The 18,681-nt window shown below is 45.1% G+C and overlaps 1 protein-coding gene across 2 annotated transcripts in view; it reads left to right on the top strand.

The window, feature by feature from the left end:
- Positions 1 to 278: 278 nt before the first annotated feature.
- PTK2B (protein tyrosine kinase 2 beta) overlaps positions 279 to 18,681 on the top strand; it is a 219,192-nt gene continuing 200,789 nt past the window's right edge. For both annotated transcript variants that reach the window (XM_075598620.1, XM_075598619.1), the window contains exon 1: positions 279 to 422. The gene's annotated coding sequence lies outside the window, so the exon portion shown is untranslated. The remainder of the gene's footprint in view (positions 423 to 18,681) is intronic.

Genomic DNA, 18,681 nt, shown 5'->3' with positions numbered 1-18,681 from the left:
GTTAAATCCCTCTTCTGTTCAACTGCTCTTTGATACCAATCTGTGCTGTATTTTAGTGAAAGTAAATATACAGAAATGAGGCCACAATAGTAAAGAGTGAGGGAAAAAAAAAAAGCTCTCGAATTTATTTAAAGCCCCATGTTGCCGGAGCAATCAAACTTCGCAGCGCTTCCTTCTTTGTATCACACTGTGTGTGTGTGTTTCTCTCACATTCTTGTGTCGGATTCATAACAGCACGAGATAAGGAAGTGTATTGAGTAAGCGTCGGGGGGTGTGTCTTTGAATAGGGAGAGAGAGCGAGAAACTGACAGCCTTCCAATATTGCACTTCAGTGATCAGAGGAGGAGCTAAGATCCTTTACCTGCCCGTTCCTGCATTCCACGGCCAGTCACAGAGAAACAGACGAGAGAGAAGACTAGCAGGTCAGTGTGGCTTTTCTGTACATTAAATAGCGAGGCTGTTTCTTTGGAGGGCAGCCTATTGTATCTCAGAGAATATGTAGAGCAGGGGTAGCCAACTCCACTCCTGAAATCCCCTCCCAACAGGTCAGGTTTTTAAGGCTATCCCAGCTTCAGCACAGGTGGCTCAATCAGTGGCTCAGTCTTCGACTGAGCCACTGATTGAGCCACCTGTGCTGAAGCAGGGATATCCTGGAAACCTGACCGGTTGGTCAGCTCTTGAGAACTGGAGTTGGCCACCCCTGCTGTAGAGGACGTAACGCAGACTAAGAGATGGTGTTTCGCAATGAGGAAGCAGTGACGCTGGGGGGGGGATCTTTTTTTTTTGTGTGCCCTACGGGAAGAGGAAGAAGTTTCAGAGCAATGAATCTAAAGCTGGAGTATTTAATACCTAGCATGCTGTACCTTTAGGGAAACTGAAAGGGTATGGGTGTTTCCTCCAGAGTGTGAAAACCACTGGCAGTTGCAGTGTATAAAAGCGATGTGGGCACAGTGTGTTTTATTTCGGAGTATGAATTCCATCTCGGGACTCCCCAGCCCAGCCCTGCTGGCTCAGAATAATAGGTCTCAGTAACGCGGAGGTGGCTGTGCTGTAGGTGTACGCACATTAAACAGATGCAGCAGGCATCGTTGTTCTCTTCTATACGGGGATATATATTTTTTATACTGTACATACACATTTATTTGTATGTGTATATAAAAAAATATATATATTTATTATTAATAATATTGTTTTGAAGTGCAACATGTTCTGCAGTGTGGTACAGAGTTATGAATATTACATAAACATGATATGACATAGTAAATGAGAACAAACAGATACTGAAGGTAATGAGGGCTCTGCTAGTCCTGAGAGCTTACAATCTAGATACATATATTTTTATTGCTATATGGTGCGATTAAATGCTATGGAAACTCTGTGATGTTTTGAATGTCACCAGGATATCTTGTGTTATCTGGGGGTACAATGTTATGAGATACTGTATATCTTGACATACTGTAGGGAGGGATATAACGTATTTTGCTGAAAAAAACGATTAAAAAACTACACAAGACATACCATGGAGTTTTTCTCTGGTGTACCTGCAACAATCTGTTGCCTTACTCTGTCACTAAAGGCGGGAGACTGTTCCCTTTTCAATGTGCGGCGAGGCCGTCTTTCCCTTGCTCAGGAAGCTCTAGGCTCCACTACAAGGAGATGGAGCCTAAGGCTTTGTCCCCGCTGGCGCTGAGCGCGCTCATGCTTAGAGCATGAGCGCCGGGTGTCCTGCAACTTCGCGTGAGCGGGAACATGCATATATATATATGCATTAACCGCGCCAAGCTCAGCGCCAGCGGGGACTCAGCCTAAGCCTTTCGGAGCAAGAAGATGGCTTCAGGAATAAGGGTCCTTGACTTAGTCACAAGCCATTGAAAGAGACAAACGGCATGTTATCTCTACCCAACCCCCAGAGGGGGTTAACTTTAGTTTTTCTTCATCTATTGTATTCATTATCCCAGGGGTGGCCAAATCCAGGCCTCAAGAGCTGCCAACAGGTTGGCGTTTCAAGATATCCCTGCTTCAGCCCAGGTGGTGCAGTCTTCGACTGAGCCAGATTGAGCCACCTGTGCTGAAGCATTGAGATCCCCAATACCTACCTGGCTGTTGCTAGCTCTTCAGGACTTGATTAAACCTTTCACTGCTGTGCAATACATTGTTGGCCCCTCCAGCAGCAGAAGGGTTAAATACAATTCAATATAAACAGACACCCCCTTCACTATTGTAACGAGTCACTACAGCACCTAAGCTTCAGCCCTAACAGTACTGTAGCACTGCATGTGTGAGTGCAGACACTTTTAGCCCCATCCTGTGCTGTATGATGATACTGAGCATTGCTATACGTACACTTCCTGTCTCCCAGAGCGCTTATTCTTAGCAGAAGATTTAACCCTTAACCGCGAGAGATCCTGCAATGCTTGGCTCAGCAAATGAGGCGACCCCATTCACTGCTGGAGAGGCTTGAAAACCCTAAATAGTTTAATGAATTCTTTTGGTGACGTATTTCTCCATGTAAAGCAGATTTTGGCCAACTCCAGTCCTCAAGAGCTACCAACAGGACTGCTTCAGCACAGGTGGCTGAATCAGTGGCTCAGTCGAAGACTGCACCACCAGTGCTGAAGCAGGGATATCCTGAAAACCTGTCCTGTTGTAGCTCTTGAGGACTGGAGTTGGCCACCCCTGCTTTAGCCCATAAGGAACATACTAACTTGCTGTGCAGCATATCATATTAATATATAAGGGAAGAAGCTTGAACACGGACGGTTACTTGATGTCAATCTCTTATGCTACAGATAAATGTTACATAGCTGCAAATCAAACAAATACAAAATCAATTTACAGAATTATTATCTGTAGAACTACCGTACTAACATTCATATACGTCTTTTAGTTGTGTCTGATTATGGAACCTGTTATTGCTATAGGTAATTATTTATAGGGATAGAATATAACATTATAGATACCATTTTGATATTGGATCTGAACTCAATCAGCAGACTTTTACTTTGGAGGCTGTTGCAATAATATTTTTTATTTATAACTACTGTATACATATTTTTTTTTTATAAAGTATTGTAACATAAGATTCAAATATTACATCAATGGATTAAAAAGATGACAGGGCTATATTTTTAAATGTTTATATGCAGTATGGCTATATGGTCTGATATATTTCACCCTTCTATTCTGTATATAGCCTTCTAACATAACATTCTATGTCACTGTCTGAACAGACTGCGTGCTACATTGTATCTCTGCAATACATTCCTGAGCCATCTGGCAGTAAAGGGTTTCAGTGTAATTTCCCCCTATTGTATTTGTAGCCACGAAGCCTGATGGATATCACCGGATTTAAAACAAAATAGTTATTCACAAGGGGTTAATAGTTGTTGTGGGGTTTACAATAGGGCACGTTAGACTGTAATGTCCTGGGGATGAGCGTGTTTATACTCATGTCTGGTGTTCTGTGTATGTCACCCCATGTATTTGTAAGCGTCCGTATGCTCTCACTGTAAATCGCATGGTTGGTGCTATGTAGAAATAAATATGAAGAAATGTATTGATGTAGGTAATGCAGATGCGCCATTGGCTTTTAACATTAACTGTAGGGTGTGTACAGTAGGGTTACCTCATCCTCCTAGGCTCTGCTAGTCCTGTACTCAGGAGGGAATGCGTTGGTCTAAGGCAGGGGTGGCTAACTCTAGTCCTCAAGGGCCACCAATAGGTCAGGTTTTCAGGATATCCCTGCTTCAGCACAGGTGGCTCAGTTGTTGACTGACCAAAAAATAGAGTTGCAGGCACACTTCCTAAAGGTCTCAAAATTCAATATGCCGGTGCTCCTAGCTGTGACTGAGCCACTGATTGAGCCACCTGTGCTGAAGCAGGGATTTCCTGAAAACCTACCCTGTTGGTGGCCCTTGAGGATTGGAGTCTTGTTTTCAAGTATGTCCTGGGAACAGAGTTATAACAATACATGGTTACATTAAATGAACAGGGTTATACAGTCAATTCACAGACATTTCATGGAGGTAGAAAATTGGGTGCAGGGGATAAAAGGGTTGGAGAGTTTCAGATTGAAATACAGCAATTTTAACACCAACAAATATCAGCGAACGGCAGCAAAAGGCTCACACCCTTTGGCTGCGCCCCTTTGGGGCGACGGAGATGTAGACTTAAGGGGTTCAGAATAACCTTTACTTTTCCCTTTTCATCCTATCATACAAAGAAGATGGAATATCATATTTTTGTCCTTTTAACCCCTTTGCTCCAAGAGGGGGCTGCAGTCTTTTGCTTTGCAGTCTCCTTTGGCAGAAAAGAGGGTTGAAAATAGCCACCAGCCATGAGATTTCTTAGAACTGCTTTGTGCTTTAGATCTGGTCACTGCAATGTTGGAAGTACTGCAGGTCTCTTTCCGCCATAAGTTTAAACTTCTACAGGAAGGTGTGTGTGTGTGTGTGTGTGTGTGTGTGTGTGTGTGTGTGTGTGTGTGTGTGTGTGTGTGTGTCATCCCAGAATATTAGGCAGCTGTCTGTCCAATTTAAGGCAGAAAGTGGAAAAAATTATCCATTCCACAGTTTCACATTTGCTGAGACTGTGGGATGGAAACTCCAGGCCAGGTTTTTCAGTGGTTCTGGTTTTCACTCACCTGCTCTCCTAATTGAGGAAGAGGTATATATTGCAGTTAGGTTGGCTGCTTCAGTCTCTCATAGAGCTTGGAGGCAGGGAGGATGCTGCTCCCCAGGATCCGATTCGGGGTAGACGGCCCCCTCACATGTTGCAGCATCTGAGAATCTATAGGGAATCTGTCCCCATCTGACAGTTAAGGATTCAATGTTATATCTGTGTGTTATTTAAAGTTGGTAACTGGCTTAGCCGGACAACATTGCAGATAGGGCTATGCATGTGAGTTAGACTCCTGACAGGAGTAGATGTTATTTTTATGATTTCTTTTGTTTCTTAAAGTGGCGGTGTTTGAAATGTTTAGTGTCACTAATGGAAAAATAAACTGCTGAAGGTTGTATTGTATGTCTTTATTTGTATAGCGCCATTAATGTACATAGCGCTTCACAGTAGTAATACACGTGGTAATAGGTTGAGGGCTGAGTGCCTCTTGTGTGTGTATACACGTGTTTGTCCTCCTTTTCTACAAATTAAACCCTAGAAGACTGTGTTGAGAAGAGCCTGGGCTAACGGCAATGCTACATAAAGGGAGCTGTTTGTCACAGTGTTTGTGTGTATTTCCCCAACTGATTTATGTATAGGGTATATGCAGTGGCAGATTTCCAAAACTGCTGCCCTTATGCACTTACCTGGTGCAGCGCTCATCCTTCCTGCTGCCCTCCTCCTTCTTAAGCATCAAATGACGCTGTGGCGTGTTACCATGGTAATATGACATCACATGGCGGTGCGTTGCCATGGCAATTGATGAAAGGGAAATTTGCGGCCCAGGCCCTGCCTATCAGGCCTAATGGTAAATATGCCACTGGGTATATCTATCAACAGATACCATTAACCTTGTGATCCTTAGGGATAGGATCACCACATAACATTCAGAGTACAGCTTTTATACTATCCACATAAATGGTGAGCATGTGTTCTGTATGGTCAGTCACTTGATCGGCCTCCCAATCCTGGGTGGTTAAGCCTATAATAGAAGTACTGTGACACCGTTGGAGCTCATGTATTGTTACTGTGTGTGGCAGGTCCATACTTTGCAAAGGTCTTGCTACCACTATATCCGGTGATCCCCTCCGTTAGCAGCTTCTTTTGCTTCCGGGTTTCTGCAGCTGGACTCTCCATCCGATCAGCCCTCCAGTCCCTACGTAGGACGCATCCAGGTCCCATTACCCAGGTGGCTCGGGATTGAGCCTCACTCTTCCAGCTTTGTGCAGATCTTCCCCACTATTCTCAATCAAGATGACAAGTTTGAGTCCTACACAGAGGAGCTTTCTCACTATCTTCAGGAAGATCCTCTGTTTAAGACTGAAACATTGATCATTCGTTTAAACTATATGCTTCTAATGCAAACCCTGTGAGTGCCAGTGGTCATCTTGTTTGCTTGCACCCCAACATTTATCTATAGATGTCCGAGTGTGCTCTACACCCTGGCTTTATTGATGGAGATATATAGATACATAATTTTCCATGGCATTTCTCATTATGCTGCTTTATTCTTTGCTACCAGTGCAAAATATAAAAAGCTATGAATAATTTCTGAAATATATGTATTGTATTGTTACATGGTTGAGTTTATCAGGTTATTTAAATCTGATAATATATTACGATGGAGTAGATTCTTAGGTTGTTAATCTAGTGCAAATATTATTACGTTCCCGAAATACTGTAGGTAACAGACCTTAATGGGTATCCTCAAGGCTAATGATATGCAAAAGTAAGGCCCGCTAGCAAAATGACCAAGGTAATGTTACCTGGATGAACGAGGATTACCGTAGACTAAAAAAATACACTGCACATGTGCATTGGTCAAACTATGAGTGTTAATAGTTATACACTTGCGCTCTAAATATTTATTTATCAAATTTAATGAACAGGGTTATACATTATATACAAGACATTGCATAAACAGTTAAAGATAATATGTTATAGACCAGGCCTGCACAACTCGTAAAGTGAGAAGGGCCGAACTGCTCCAAGGAAAAAAAAATTGGGCCGCACGGGTATCATCATCATCATGATCATCTCTCCTCCAGCACCTCTCATCATCATCATCATCATCTCTCCTCCAGCACCTCTCATCATCATCATCATCATCCTCATATATCTCCCCCAGCACCCCTCATCATCATCCTCATATCTCCACCAGCACCTTCATTATCATCCTCATATCTCCCCCAGAACCCCTCACTATCAAACTTTGCGATACTCCCCATCTATCTCTCATACTCCCATCTCTCCCCCTCACCCACACACATAATACTCCCCCTCCACATCAAACACACAATAACCCCCTGCACACCACACACATCCCAGCCCCCCTGCACCTCACATCATTCTCCCCCCTGCACCTCACATCATTCTCCCCCCTGCACCTCACATCACTCTCCCCCCTGCACCTCACATCACTCTCCCCCCTGCACCTCCCATCACTCTCCCCCTGCACCTCACATCCCTCTCCCCCTGCACCTCACATCACTCTCCCCCTGCACCTCAAATCACCCCCCATGCACCTCAAATCACCCCCATGCACCTCAAATCACCCCCATTGCACCTCAAATCACCCCCCTGCACCTCACATCACTTTCCCCCCCTGCATCACACATCTCTCTCCCCTGCACCTCCAATGACCCTCCCCTGCACCTCCAATGACCCTCCCCTGCACCTCCAATGACCCTCCCCTGCACCTCCAATGACCCTCCCCTGCACCTCCAATGACCCTCCCCTGCACCTCCACTGCACCTCCAACGACTCCCCCCTGCACCTCCAACGAAAACTTCACCTCCAATGACCCCCCTTGCACCTCCAATGACCCCCATTGCACCTCCAATGACCCCCCTTGCACCTCCCATGACCCGACTTGCACCTTCAATCACCCCCCTTGCACCTCCAATCACCCCCTGCACCTCCAATGATTCCCCCCTGCACCTCCATTGACCCCCCCCCCCTTGGTTTGCTGCAGAGGAGGCGGCAGAGCAGGGGCAGGACTTCACACACGCGCTCTAGCAAGCAGCAGGCACGGAAGTGCCTCAATGCTAGAGCGCGCTGCTGCCGTGGCTCGAGGGGGAGAGCTGGCTCCTGGGCGAGGGGGAGAGCGGGCTCTTGGGGGAGGGGGAGAGCGGGCTCGTGGGGGAGCGGGATAGCGGACTCGGGAGGGAGGCGGAGGGGTAGAGAGGACTTGGGAGGGAGGGCTGGAGAGGACTTGGGTGGGAGGGGGATAGTGGAAAGCCGCCGCGGGCCGCACATTGAGTGCAGGCGGGCCGCGTGTTGTGCAGGCCTGTTATAGGCGTATGTAACAGTTACAGACCAGATTCAAATGTGAGACAGCTTTAGTTTTGAAAGAGTTTAGACTGGTGGCGGATGTGAGTCTCCGGTACATTGTTCTACGTGTGGGGTGCACGGTAAGAGAAGGAGGAGCAGCCGGATACTTTGTTGAACCTTGGGACCGTGAGCAGTCTTTTGGAGTCAGATCTCAGGGGGTAATTGCTGCGTGTGGTAGGGATGAGGAGCTTGTTCAGATAGGCGGGTAGCTTACCCAGAAAGTATTTAAGATATAGTAACGTAGATTAGCATTCGTTAATGAGCATGTGCATTACAAACTATTTTTTTTTTTTAAGTTACAAATATGACTTGCTTAATGACTGGTTTACAAACTCCATAACACAATTTGGAAAGCAACATGTTCCAGCCAGCGTGGGCCTTCCAGCCAGGCAGGTAGGATCAGAGGAGCTTAACATAGAGAGAAGGAGTGGCTCAGTGAGTAAAGACACAAACTGGCACTGAGTTTGAAGCAGGGACCTGTGCCTGCAAAATGTTTCTGTAAAGTGCTACGTAAAACTAGCAGCGCTATACAAGAACATGTTGTTATTATTATTATTAATTATAAGTCCAATTACATAGTTGCTATGTAAAAACTTGGTGAGCACACAGGCAAGCAAAATGCCAAATGGAGAAACATCCTGGAGGCTTGTAATCTTTTTCTGTAATGCTGTCAGAACCACTGACATTACCTTAAATACGTATGGCCATGCAAATGCTGAGAAAATAACATGAGATGGTCCACCTTGAGCTATATGAGCATGGATGATGGAGGTGATTTCTACCCCACAGGTGGTTGTTCTGGCCACTCTTGTTAACTCTTGCAGAGGTGAAGCTGGAAGGAGAAATTAGACACAAGTTAGAGTCAATTATGTTTTACTATTGTGTCCTGATTCAAAAGTAGAACCACATTCTACCACTGAAAACATCCCATTCATTTCAAAACCCAATGCTGCAGTGGAAAAGTTGAGTAAGGTTTGCAACAGAGCAAAACTCTGATACAAAAACCTCCCTTACTTCTATATAAGAGGAGGCAGAGTGTGTGAGGCTTACTTCTCCCCTGCAGACTGAACAAAGCGATACTGAAAAAGAGCTCAAATGTAGACACTTTCAATAGACAATCTTATAACTATATACAAACTAGAACTGTGATGTTAGCCGCTTGAGTCCCAAGACTACCTTCAATATTTCATTTTTTCAAATGAGAAATACGAACATCTTCTGTAGGATTTGATAGTAATATCATTTTGTAATATCATCAGTAATAGTAATATCATTTTGTCTCACTAACCGCGTTGCATACCATATCTGTGGGATTGTGTACACTGTATTTTTTATTACTTGACATGTCTGTACGTATATACAGTACAATAGCAAAGTGACTTCAATGTGTTTGCAGTTGCATTTGCTAGTGATAATCCTAGGACTGTTTGGGCACCAGGTTTGACCAGACTTTGATCAGTAGCTACAATGACTTCCCTAAAACAGATGCATTACAGCTAAATTGTGATAAGACTTGCTGCAGGGTAGTTACTATAAATTGGATTTATTCATGGCGTAGATAAAATCCATTTTTTTTGTCCAAGCAAAATGTATGCACATTCTTGATAGATAATTAGACACATGGAATATCCATAGATGAAGTATGTAGATTTTCTTTTACGTCTATATAATTGTGGTATCTGTTAAAACAGAGGTCCCCAACTCCAGTCCTCAAGGAACACTAACAGTGGATACCACTGCTAGAGCACAGGTGGTTCAGTCAAAATGATTGGGCCACCTGTGCTAATGAGAGGCTATCCTTAAATCCTGCACTGTTAGTGGTCCTTGAGGACTGGAGCTGGGGACCTCTGTGTTAAAATACAAAGCTAAATTGAGGACTGTCTGGACAACGTCTATTCACTTACTATTTAGATTGTTTACTATTTATTCATCAAATATTTTACCAGGAAAAAAATGTCCTATTTTCAAGCATGCCATTGGTACAGTATGTTAAGATGACAACATTATGTATTACAGTTACAAGCATGTTTAAAGTACAAAACAGCCAACGTTTTTAAAAGATCCTAAACAGGGTGCGGTTTCGAGAGACTCGGGTAAATTGTTCCATATGAGGCGCCCGGTAAGAGTAGGAAAACAACTGGTTTCTTTACTGAAATGTAGGACCATAAGCAGGCTTGTGGTGGGGAATCTTGGGTGATAAGTGCCGTGCACAGTAGAGATGAGAAGCCTGCTCAGATAATTGTATAACTTGTCCAGAAAGTATTCGAAGGTAAGACAGGAAAAATATACCGTGTGTCTGCACTGACAACATATCGCAATGGAGATATTAGAGTAAATGGAGAATTAGACCAAATGGAATATTGAATTGTGAAGAATATCAAGGTTGCCAAGGTGAATTTGGAGTGCTGTACCATACTCTTTAGCCCTATAATCAGTCATTGGCATTAGCATCTTCTTGGGGCTTCGGCAAGATTTATTTCTATACAGTACTGAACACCCGCTTTAACATAGATTTTGGATGTCAACGGGTCAATATGCAAACCAAACTGTAGCTAATGAGCGAGCCATGTACCTAAATATTTAAAATGGGTAACTGATACAACATGGCAGATTTGGCTCTAATTAGTAGCTCTTTCATTGGAAGAGTGGCTGTTAAATGTCCTTAATTACGTCTTTTCTATAGATTCACTCCAGCAAAACAGAATTCAGCATTCTCGTCGTTGCACACAAAAACAAAACATTTATTTAGAAAATAATTACTTACATACAAAAATAGTGAGAAGGGCAATGATGATGTTTTAAATAGATTATGATATTCTTAAGAAATGTTGCACATAGTAGCTTTCTGTAGTTATCTTCTCCAGATATTAACTCGTCTTTCTCTTCATGATGTTATCATTCTCCCTCCTTCCTGGTCTCTGGCCTTGTCCTTCTAGCCTTACTTTGTATCCAAATAGAAGCACCCAGTCAGCCATCTTAACTTTAACTGTTCTATCCTAGCATGGTCTTTACATACAGTACTGATGTCAAGTGAACTTCTTCTGAACATATATGGAGCTTAAAGCTTCTTGTACTAAAATGGTTACTTCAGCATATCTTCAATGGTTAAATTACATCTCACTCAGCTCGGTCCTACAGTTGTTTAATAAACACTCGGTGTCACCCTGAACAGGGCAGCAACTTGGGACCATAGTACAGTATGACCTTTTGTGTCAAGTCTTGTTATTAGAATAGACTTCAAATGTAAGGAATCTAGGAGATCAACAAAAATAACCTTCAAATGCATTCTAGTGTTAAAACACCTTATATTTTATAAGACATAATTTCAACAATTGTCCTGTAACTATTCATTCATATGCTTAGACTTCTTTTTAGAAAAAGACCATTTCTTACAGTGGCCAATATCTAATGCAATAATGATAATCCCTAAACCAAGCCATCACCATAAAGCAAACCAAAAACGAACACACACCTATTTAAAAATGGGTAACAGGAAGAATAAAAGCACTAATGACTAAAAAATACTAATAATTAGTATAGTAATGACTGCACCATTTAAAGTGAAAGATTCAAATGTATGTTGTAAACATGTAATTTGTAACTTTTTGAAGATTAACAAGTGCGATTTTTAGAGCGCCCAGTTTTCCCATCTCCACTGTGACAGAAACATAATTTAGGGAGGAGAAACTTTTGCATCTAGTACATGCAAACATATAAAAAGTATGTGTGCTGGGTAGCACTCCACAGCCAAGTAAATTTATGAAACTAATGATAAGGTGCACGGGAACATAGGGTAACTCTAACCCACAAGAAAAATTAGTAATATAAACAGGGGTCCCCAGCACACAAAATAAGAAAAACAGACACAAATGTCAATGAAAAAAAAGCAAGGATGTATTGAAAAATAAAAGCAGCTACAAAGTCAACCCCAATACAGGGTCTGGAGAGTACCTATCATAGAGAAAAACAACACACGGGGAGAAGAGGGGTGGAGGGGATACAATGGGAATGAAACACTAAAAAAACAACAAGGGAGAGGAAAAACAACGTACAATACATGCAAAAACCGAGGTGATAAAAATGTAGGGGGGGCGACGTTTCGGAGCCACAAATGCCCCTTAATCATGCCCATGAGAGGTACTCTCCAGACCCTGTATTGGGGGTGACTTTGTAGCTGCTATTTTTCAATACTTCCTTGCCTTTTTTCATTGACATTTACGCAAACATAAACATTTAAGTGGTTGGGAGTAGAGCTGGGTGAACCAGTCCAAATCCATTTCCCAGAATTCCCAGCGTTTGCCATTCGAAATCCGTGCCGCGGCGTAAAATCAGCCGATGGATTATTACAGTTTAATCCCGTGCGTATTAATCCAAAACTGCCATTGGCTACAACCCGCTGGTGGGTTTGAACAATCCCATCCATGAATTCCGCAATCCGCTGATGGTTTTAAGAATCCAATCTGCGGAATGCTGAATCCGCGGAGAGATTCTTAAAATCCGTGAAAGGATTCAAAATGGATCAATTGGAGGTGTTAAAAAAAAAATATATATTTTTTTAATCTGCAGAAGACAAATCGACATTTTTGGGACTGACCTGTGGACCAAAGAACCGCCGATCCGTGCTGGACCAAAATTAGGAAAACATTTTTTTCCCATCTCTTGTTGGGAGATTATGACTTTACACATCTATAGCTTTTATATCTCCTTAAGGTCCACACCTTCTCCAAGTCTCCAGAGTTTTGCTCTTTTGTTTAACTGGTTTATAATACATTAATGTGAGGTACTTTATCGGTATTGTCTTTTTAACCATGTGAACTATGGTTTGCTGCAAGGGTGTGCAAACATTTGGAGCTGTGCCCCACTGCCTGCCCTCCCCCAGTGCTCGCGCCCCCCTCCCCCTTACCTTTGTGCCAACGTCAAATTATGCTATGGGGTCATGTGATATCACAAGACCCCATTACCATGGTGACCCGTCACCAAAGCCCGCTGAATCAAGGCAAGTGAGTTACAGCCTCTTGCGGTCCCCCAGCATTTAATTTAAATGCCTTGGGGAAGAGCGCGGGGCCTCTGTAACCGCCGCTCCCCCCAAAAAAAATCTCAGGGCACGCCCCAGTTTGCATACCCCTGGTCTATTGTATATTTATCTCCATAGTGTTGTTAGACTCTGCAGGTTTGCAGTTTTCTATCCCGATGATGTTGATTTTTCTTGGAATACAGCTGCAATTAAACTGATTAGTTATTAATCTGCAGCAAAAAGAATGTTTGACTTTCACTTCCATCAGAGCAAAGTACGAAAGAGACTGCCAGAAGGCAAAGCACAACTGCACTAAGAACGTATGCTTTTTTTTAACAGGTTTTGTTTTTAATGTTAAAATGATTTGTAAGTAAAAATTCAAAAGCTGGATAATAGATAATAATAATGTATTATGAATACAACATTTATAGCATGGTTCAATCTATACCACAAGAAAGGAATAAAACACAAAAGAGCACCGAGGGTCAAGATTTAATTAAAACATGTTAGTAGTAGTAACAATAAAAACTTACATATAGGGGTAAGTACATCCAGTATTGAGGTGCAGAGGAAACAGTCCTGGTGGTGTCCTGGGCATAAAGAGATGGTGCAGAGGCTTACGAGGTAGACCCGCGCGCTGGGGCTGCCTGGCTCGGCACCACGTTGTTCTTACTTTCGGGTTGCGGCTTCTCGCAGGACCCGTGAATAGTAGCCCGCCTCAAACGCCGGTTCCCCAGAGAAACTCACTCCGAAGTGATTGTTACTACTACTAACCTGTTTTAATTAAATCTTGACCCTCGGTGCGCTTTTGTGTTTTATTCCCTGCTGTTGCCCGCGTTTGGAGCCATCCTGCGACGGGACCTGTGGAGGAGGGGTGCCTTCACATCACATCAGCTGCAAGAGGGAAGAGTTGATCAACTACGAGATCCTGTTAGGAAGCAAGAGCGCGATTTGACTTTCTCATCTATACCACAAGAAAGTAAAATGCATAATACTAAATACACCTTATAAACATCTGCCGACAACAACATCCCTAAGATAGCTATCCTTATACATGTTTCATCATCTATTACCATGTCCTTCTCTCTAAGGAAGGGGTAAAATGTCAGTCTTTTACATGCTAATGATTAAGCCCTGCTTTGAACTGTTTGTTATGCATTTGTAACAACGCTACACCCCTCCCCCCCCCCCCCCCGGCCAACAGAAGAGGGGCCACACCAATAAGCTTCACTATCTCCTAAAGTGAGATGTTGTGTGTACAGGTGATACTCAGGGGTTCCCTTCAATCTCAGGGTGTTGGAACTTCGTGCAGGGCTGGTGTGGTGAGCAAAAACTGAACAAGGCGCCAGGAACTTTTCTTAAACTTTATTTGAACAGTCTGAATTTTCAGGCCAATTACAGGACAGGTTTTCATAAGTTACATGTAGACACTCGGGTTTCCTCAGCCATGAGGTTTGTAGGCGGAGTTGCTCTTTTTCAAGCCTTTCCTGTACTGCCAAAGACATGGCTGGAATCTTCTTCCTGCAATTATTGGCAGTCCCACCCAGGTCTCCTCAATGAGCCTCTGCTGTTAAGAACCTACGGCCTACTGTGGCAGGATCCCTTTTTAGGGTAGGATCTGAAGGGCCCTATACTGGGACACTTATCCTAACTTAGAAAACAAGAAAGGTTGCTCACCCTTTTACAGAGCTAGGAGCCCGGAGATCCCCTCAGTGCGGGTCACATTATGATCTGAGAAAAATACCCAGGTCCCAAACATTGCTAATCTTTTCCCCACCCCTGCTGCTGGGCAGGAAAAGAAGGCTTTACTTAACCAAGTCATCCCCTAAAGCAGGGGAGCGCAAACTTTTCCTGCTGCGCCCCCTGCTCTGCCTGCGCCGGAGCTCGCGCTTCCACCCTCCTACCTGGAAGCTGCGTCATGTGACGCTCCAGGGTCATGTCAGGTCATGTGACCCGTGGCGTCATTTGACGCCTGTGATGTCACGTCACATGACCCGAGGCGTCATTTGACGCCACGTTGCCATGGAGATGCGTCACAGCGTCTGAATCCTGGTAAGTTTTATTGTGGCAGAGGCCTCACATGATCCCCCGGCATTTAATTTAAATGCCTGGGGAAGAGCGCTGCAACCGCCCGTGCCCCCCCCCCGACAAATCCCCCCCCCTAGTTTGCGCACACCTGCCCTAAAGAGTGGACTTTTCCAGTACCTTCTGGAAACAAATAACTAGCCAATCACCACCCTATGTGACTTGCAACATGAAATTAGTTACTTCAAATTAGCTACATGGAATTGGTTACTTAACATTTGCTACCTGAACTAGGACCTGTAAATGATTTATCCCCTTAACTCCCTGTAGGTACCAGGACTCAGTAAAATAATTCTAACATACCCAAAGGTTGCTCCACATTATTAGCTGTAGCTGTAGTTCAGGGCTTCTCTAATCTGTCTAAACCATGGATAGTGTTAATATTTGTTTGGAGGGCACATGTGATGCAGATATATATATATATATATATATATATATATATATCTATCTATCACCAAAAAATCTACTCGCCACCTAGTACCAAACGTGTGCTGCTTGGGCCAATATTTACTCGCCCGGGGGTTAAATCCACTCGCCCAGGGTGAGCAAATGTATAGGTTTGTCGAACACTGTATATATATATATATATATATATATATATATATATATATACAGTGCTTGACAAATCACCCAAAAATCTACTCGCCGAACCAAAAAATCTACTCGCCACCTAGTCCCGCCCCCAACCCCGCCTGTAGTCCCGCCCCCAGCCACGCATTTAAAAAAAAAGCCATAAATTGAATAAATTCCTAGTAAGAACATTCGTTTTTGATATTAGTTTATTTATTGTATTACATTATACTACAATTAGTCCTTGGTGTGTGTGTGTGTGTGTGTGTGTGTGTGTGTGTGTGTGTGTGTGTGTGTGTGTGTGTGTGTGTGTGTGTGTGTGTGTGTGTGTGTGTGTGTGTGTGTGTGTGTGTGTGTGTGTGTGTGTGTTTGTGTATAAATGTCAAATCTAGAAAAAAAAAGCCAGATGTGGATGACTAGTTTCCTGCACCCCTTAACTAGTGTCTGGATGCCCCCGCTTCACAATATTTAAAGCAGCAATCCCGTCTGGGATCTTACCTGATCCGCAGACCCTCAAAGTCCAGGTACCCTCATTCCCGCAATGTTATACATTGGAGGGGAGGTGTTCGTTACCTGTCTTCTGGGTTAGGGGGGGTTCGATGTCTTCCGTGTGAAGCTTGAGTCAGATCTGGAAGTAAGCAGTATAGGTTATTTCAGTGTAGTATAGGGCAGTTAAGATATCCAGATCCATAGTGTGAGAGTGTGTGGGGGAGAGAGCGAGAGTGTGTGGGGGAGAGAGCGAGAGTGTGAGAGAGCGAGAGTGTGAGAGAGAGTGTGTGGGGGAGAGAGAGTGTGTGGGGGAGAGAGAGAGTGGAGAGAGAGAGAGTGGGAGAGAGAGGGAGTGGGAGAGAGGGAGTGGAGAGAGAGGGAGTGGGAGAGAGAGGGAGTGGAGAGAGAGGGAGTGGGAGAGAGAGGGAGTGGAGAGAGAGGGAGTGGGAGAGAGAGAGTGGGAGAGAGAGGGAGTGGAGAGAGAGGGAGAGTGGGAGAGAGAGGGAGAGTGGAGAGAGAGGAGAGTGGGAGAGAGAGAGAGAGTGGGAGAGAGAGGGAGAGTGGGAGAGAGAGAGAGAGAGAGTGGGAGAGAGAGAGTGGGAGAGAGAGAGAGAGAGAGTGGGAGAGAGAGAGAGAGAGAGAGAGTGGGAGAGAGAGAGAGAGAGAGTGGGAGAGAGAGAGAGAGAGAGAGAGAGTGGGAGAGAGAGAGAGAGAGTGGGAGAGAGAGAGAGAGAGAGAGAGAGAGTGGGAGAGAGAGAGAGAGAGAGAGTGGGAGAGAGAGAGAGAGAGTGGGAGAGAGAGAGAGAGAGTGGGAGAGAGAGAGAGAGAGAGAGTGGGAGAGAGAGAGAGAGAGTGGGAGAGAGAGAGAGAGAGTGGGAGAGAGAGAGAGTGGGAGAGAGAGAGTGGGAGAGAGAGAGAGAGAGTGGGAGAGAGAGAGAGCGTGGGAGAGAGAGAGAGAGTGGAGAGAGAGAGAGAGAGTGGGAGAGAGAGAGAGAGTGGGAGAGAGAGAGAGAGTGGAGAGAGAGAGAGAGTGGGAGAGAGAGAGTGGGGAGAGAGAGAGAGAGAGTGGGAGAGAGAGAGAGCGTGGGAGAGAGAGAGAGAGAGAGTGGGAGAGAGAGAGAGAGAGTGGGAGAGAGAGAGAGAGTGGGAGAGAGAGAGAGAGTGGGAGAGAGAGAGAGAGTGGGAGAGAGAGAGAGAGAGTGGGAGAGAGAGAGAGAGTGGGAGAGAGAGAGAGAGTGGGAGAGAGAGAGAGTGTGGGAGAGAGAGAGAGTGGGAGAGAGAGAGAGTGGGAGAGAGAGAGAGTGGGAGAGAGAGAGAGTGGGAGAGGGAGAGAGTGGGAGAGGGAGAGAGTGGGAGAGGGAGAGAGTGGGAGAGGGAGAGAGTGGGAGAGGGAGAGAGTGGGAGAGGGAGAGAGTGGGAGAGGGAGAGAGTGGGAGAGGGAGAGAGTGGGAGTGGGAGAGAGAGAGAGAGTGGGAGAGGGAGAGAGTGGAGAGGGAGAGAGAGTGGGAGAGGGAGAGAGAGTGGGAGAGGGAGAGAGTGGGAGAGGGAGAGAGAGTGGGAGAGGGAGAGAGAGTGGGAGAGGGAGAGAGAGTGGGAGAGGGAGAGAGAGTGGGAGAGGGAGAGAGAGTGGGAGAGGGAGAGAGAGTGGGAGAGGGAGAGAGAGTGGGAGAGGGAGAGAGAGTGGGAGAAGGAGAGAGAGTGACAGAGGGAGAGAGAGTGACAGAGGGAGAGAGAGTGACAGAGGGAGAGAGAGTGACAGAGGGAGAGAGAGTGACAGAGGGAGAGAGAGTGACAGAGGGAGAGAGAGTGACAGAGGGAGAGAGAGTGACAGAGGGAGAGAGAGTGACAGAGGGAGAGAGAGTGACAGAGGGAGAGAGAGTGACAGAGGGAGAGAGAGTGACAGAGAGACAGAGAGTGACAGAGAGAGAGAGTGACAGAGAGACAGAGAGAGAGAGTGACAGAGAGACAGAGAGAGAGAGTGACAGAGAGAGAGAGTGACAGAGAGACAGAGAGAGAGAGTGACAGAGAGAGAGAGAGAGAGAGTGACAGAGAGAGAGAGTGACAGAGAGAGAGAGTGGGAGAGAGACAGAGAGAGAGAGTGGGAGAGAGAGAGTGGGAGAGAGACAGAGAGAGGGAGTGGGAGAGAGAGTGGGAGAGAGACAGAGAGAGAGAGTGGGAGAGAGACAGAGAGAGAGAGTGGGAGAGAGACAGAGAGAGAGAGTGGGAGAGAGAGACAGAGAGAGAGAGTGGGAGAGAGAGAGTGGGAGAGAGAGAGTGGGAGAGAGAGAGTGGGAGAGAGAGAGTGGGAGAGAGAGAGTGGGAGAGAGTGGGAGAGAGAGACAGAGAGAGAGACAGAGAGAGAGACAGAGAGAGAGACAGAGAGAGAGACAGATAAAGAGACGTCAAGGCGCCGTGACGTTGACGCTGCTCCGCGCTGATTGGATGTTTTCAGCCGACAGTGCTCTGAAATACAGCTTGGCTGTCGGCTTAAAACTCCAGCGCCTCAGCACGCCTGCGGACGCTCGCGTGAG

The sequence above is a fragment of the Ascaphus truei genome, chromosome 4, assembly GCF_040206685.1.
Source record: "Ascaphus truei isolate aAscTru1 chromosome 4, aAscTru1.hap1, whole genome shotgun sequence".
NCBI lineage: Eukaryota > Metazoa > Chordata > Amphibia > Anura > Ascaphidae > Ascaphus > Ascaphus truei.
The sequence above is the reverse complement of the archived record's forward strand: the minus strand, read 5'-3'. Positions and strand labels throughout refer to the sequence as shown.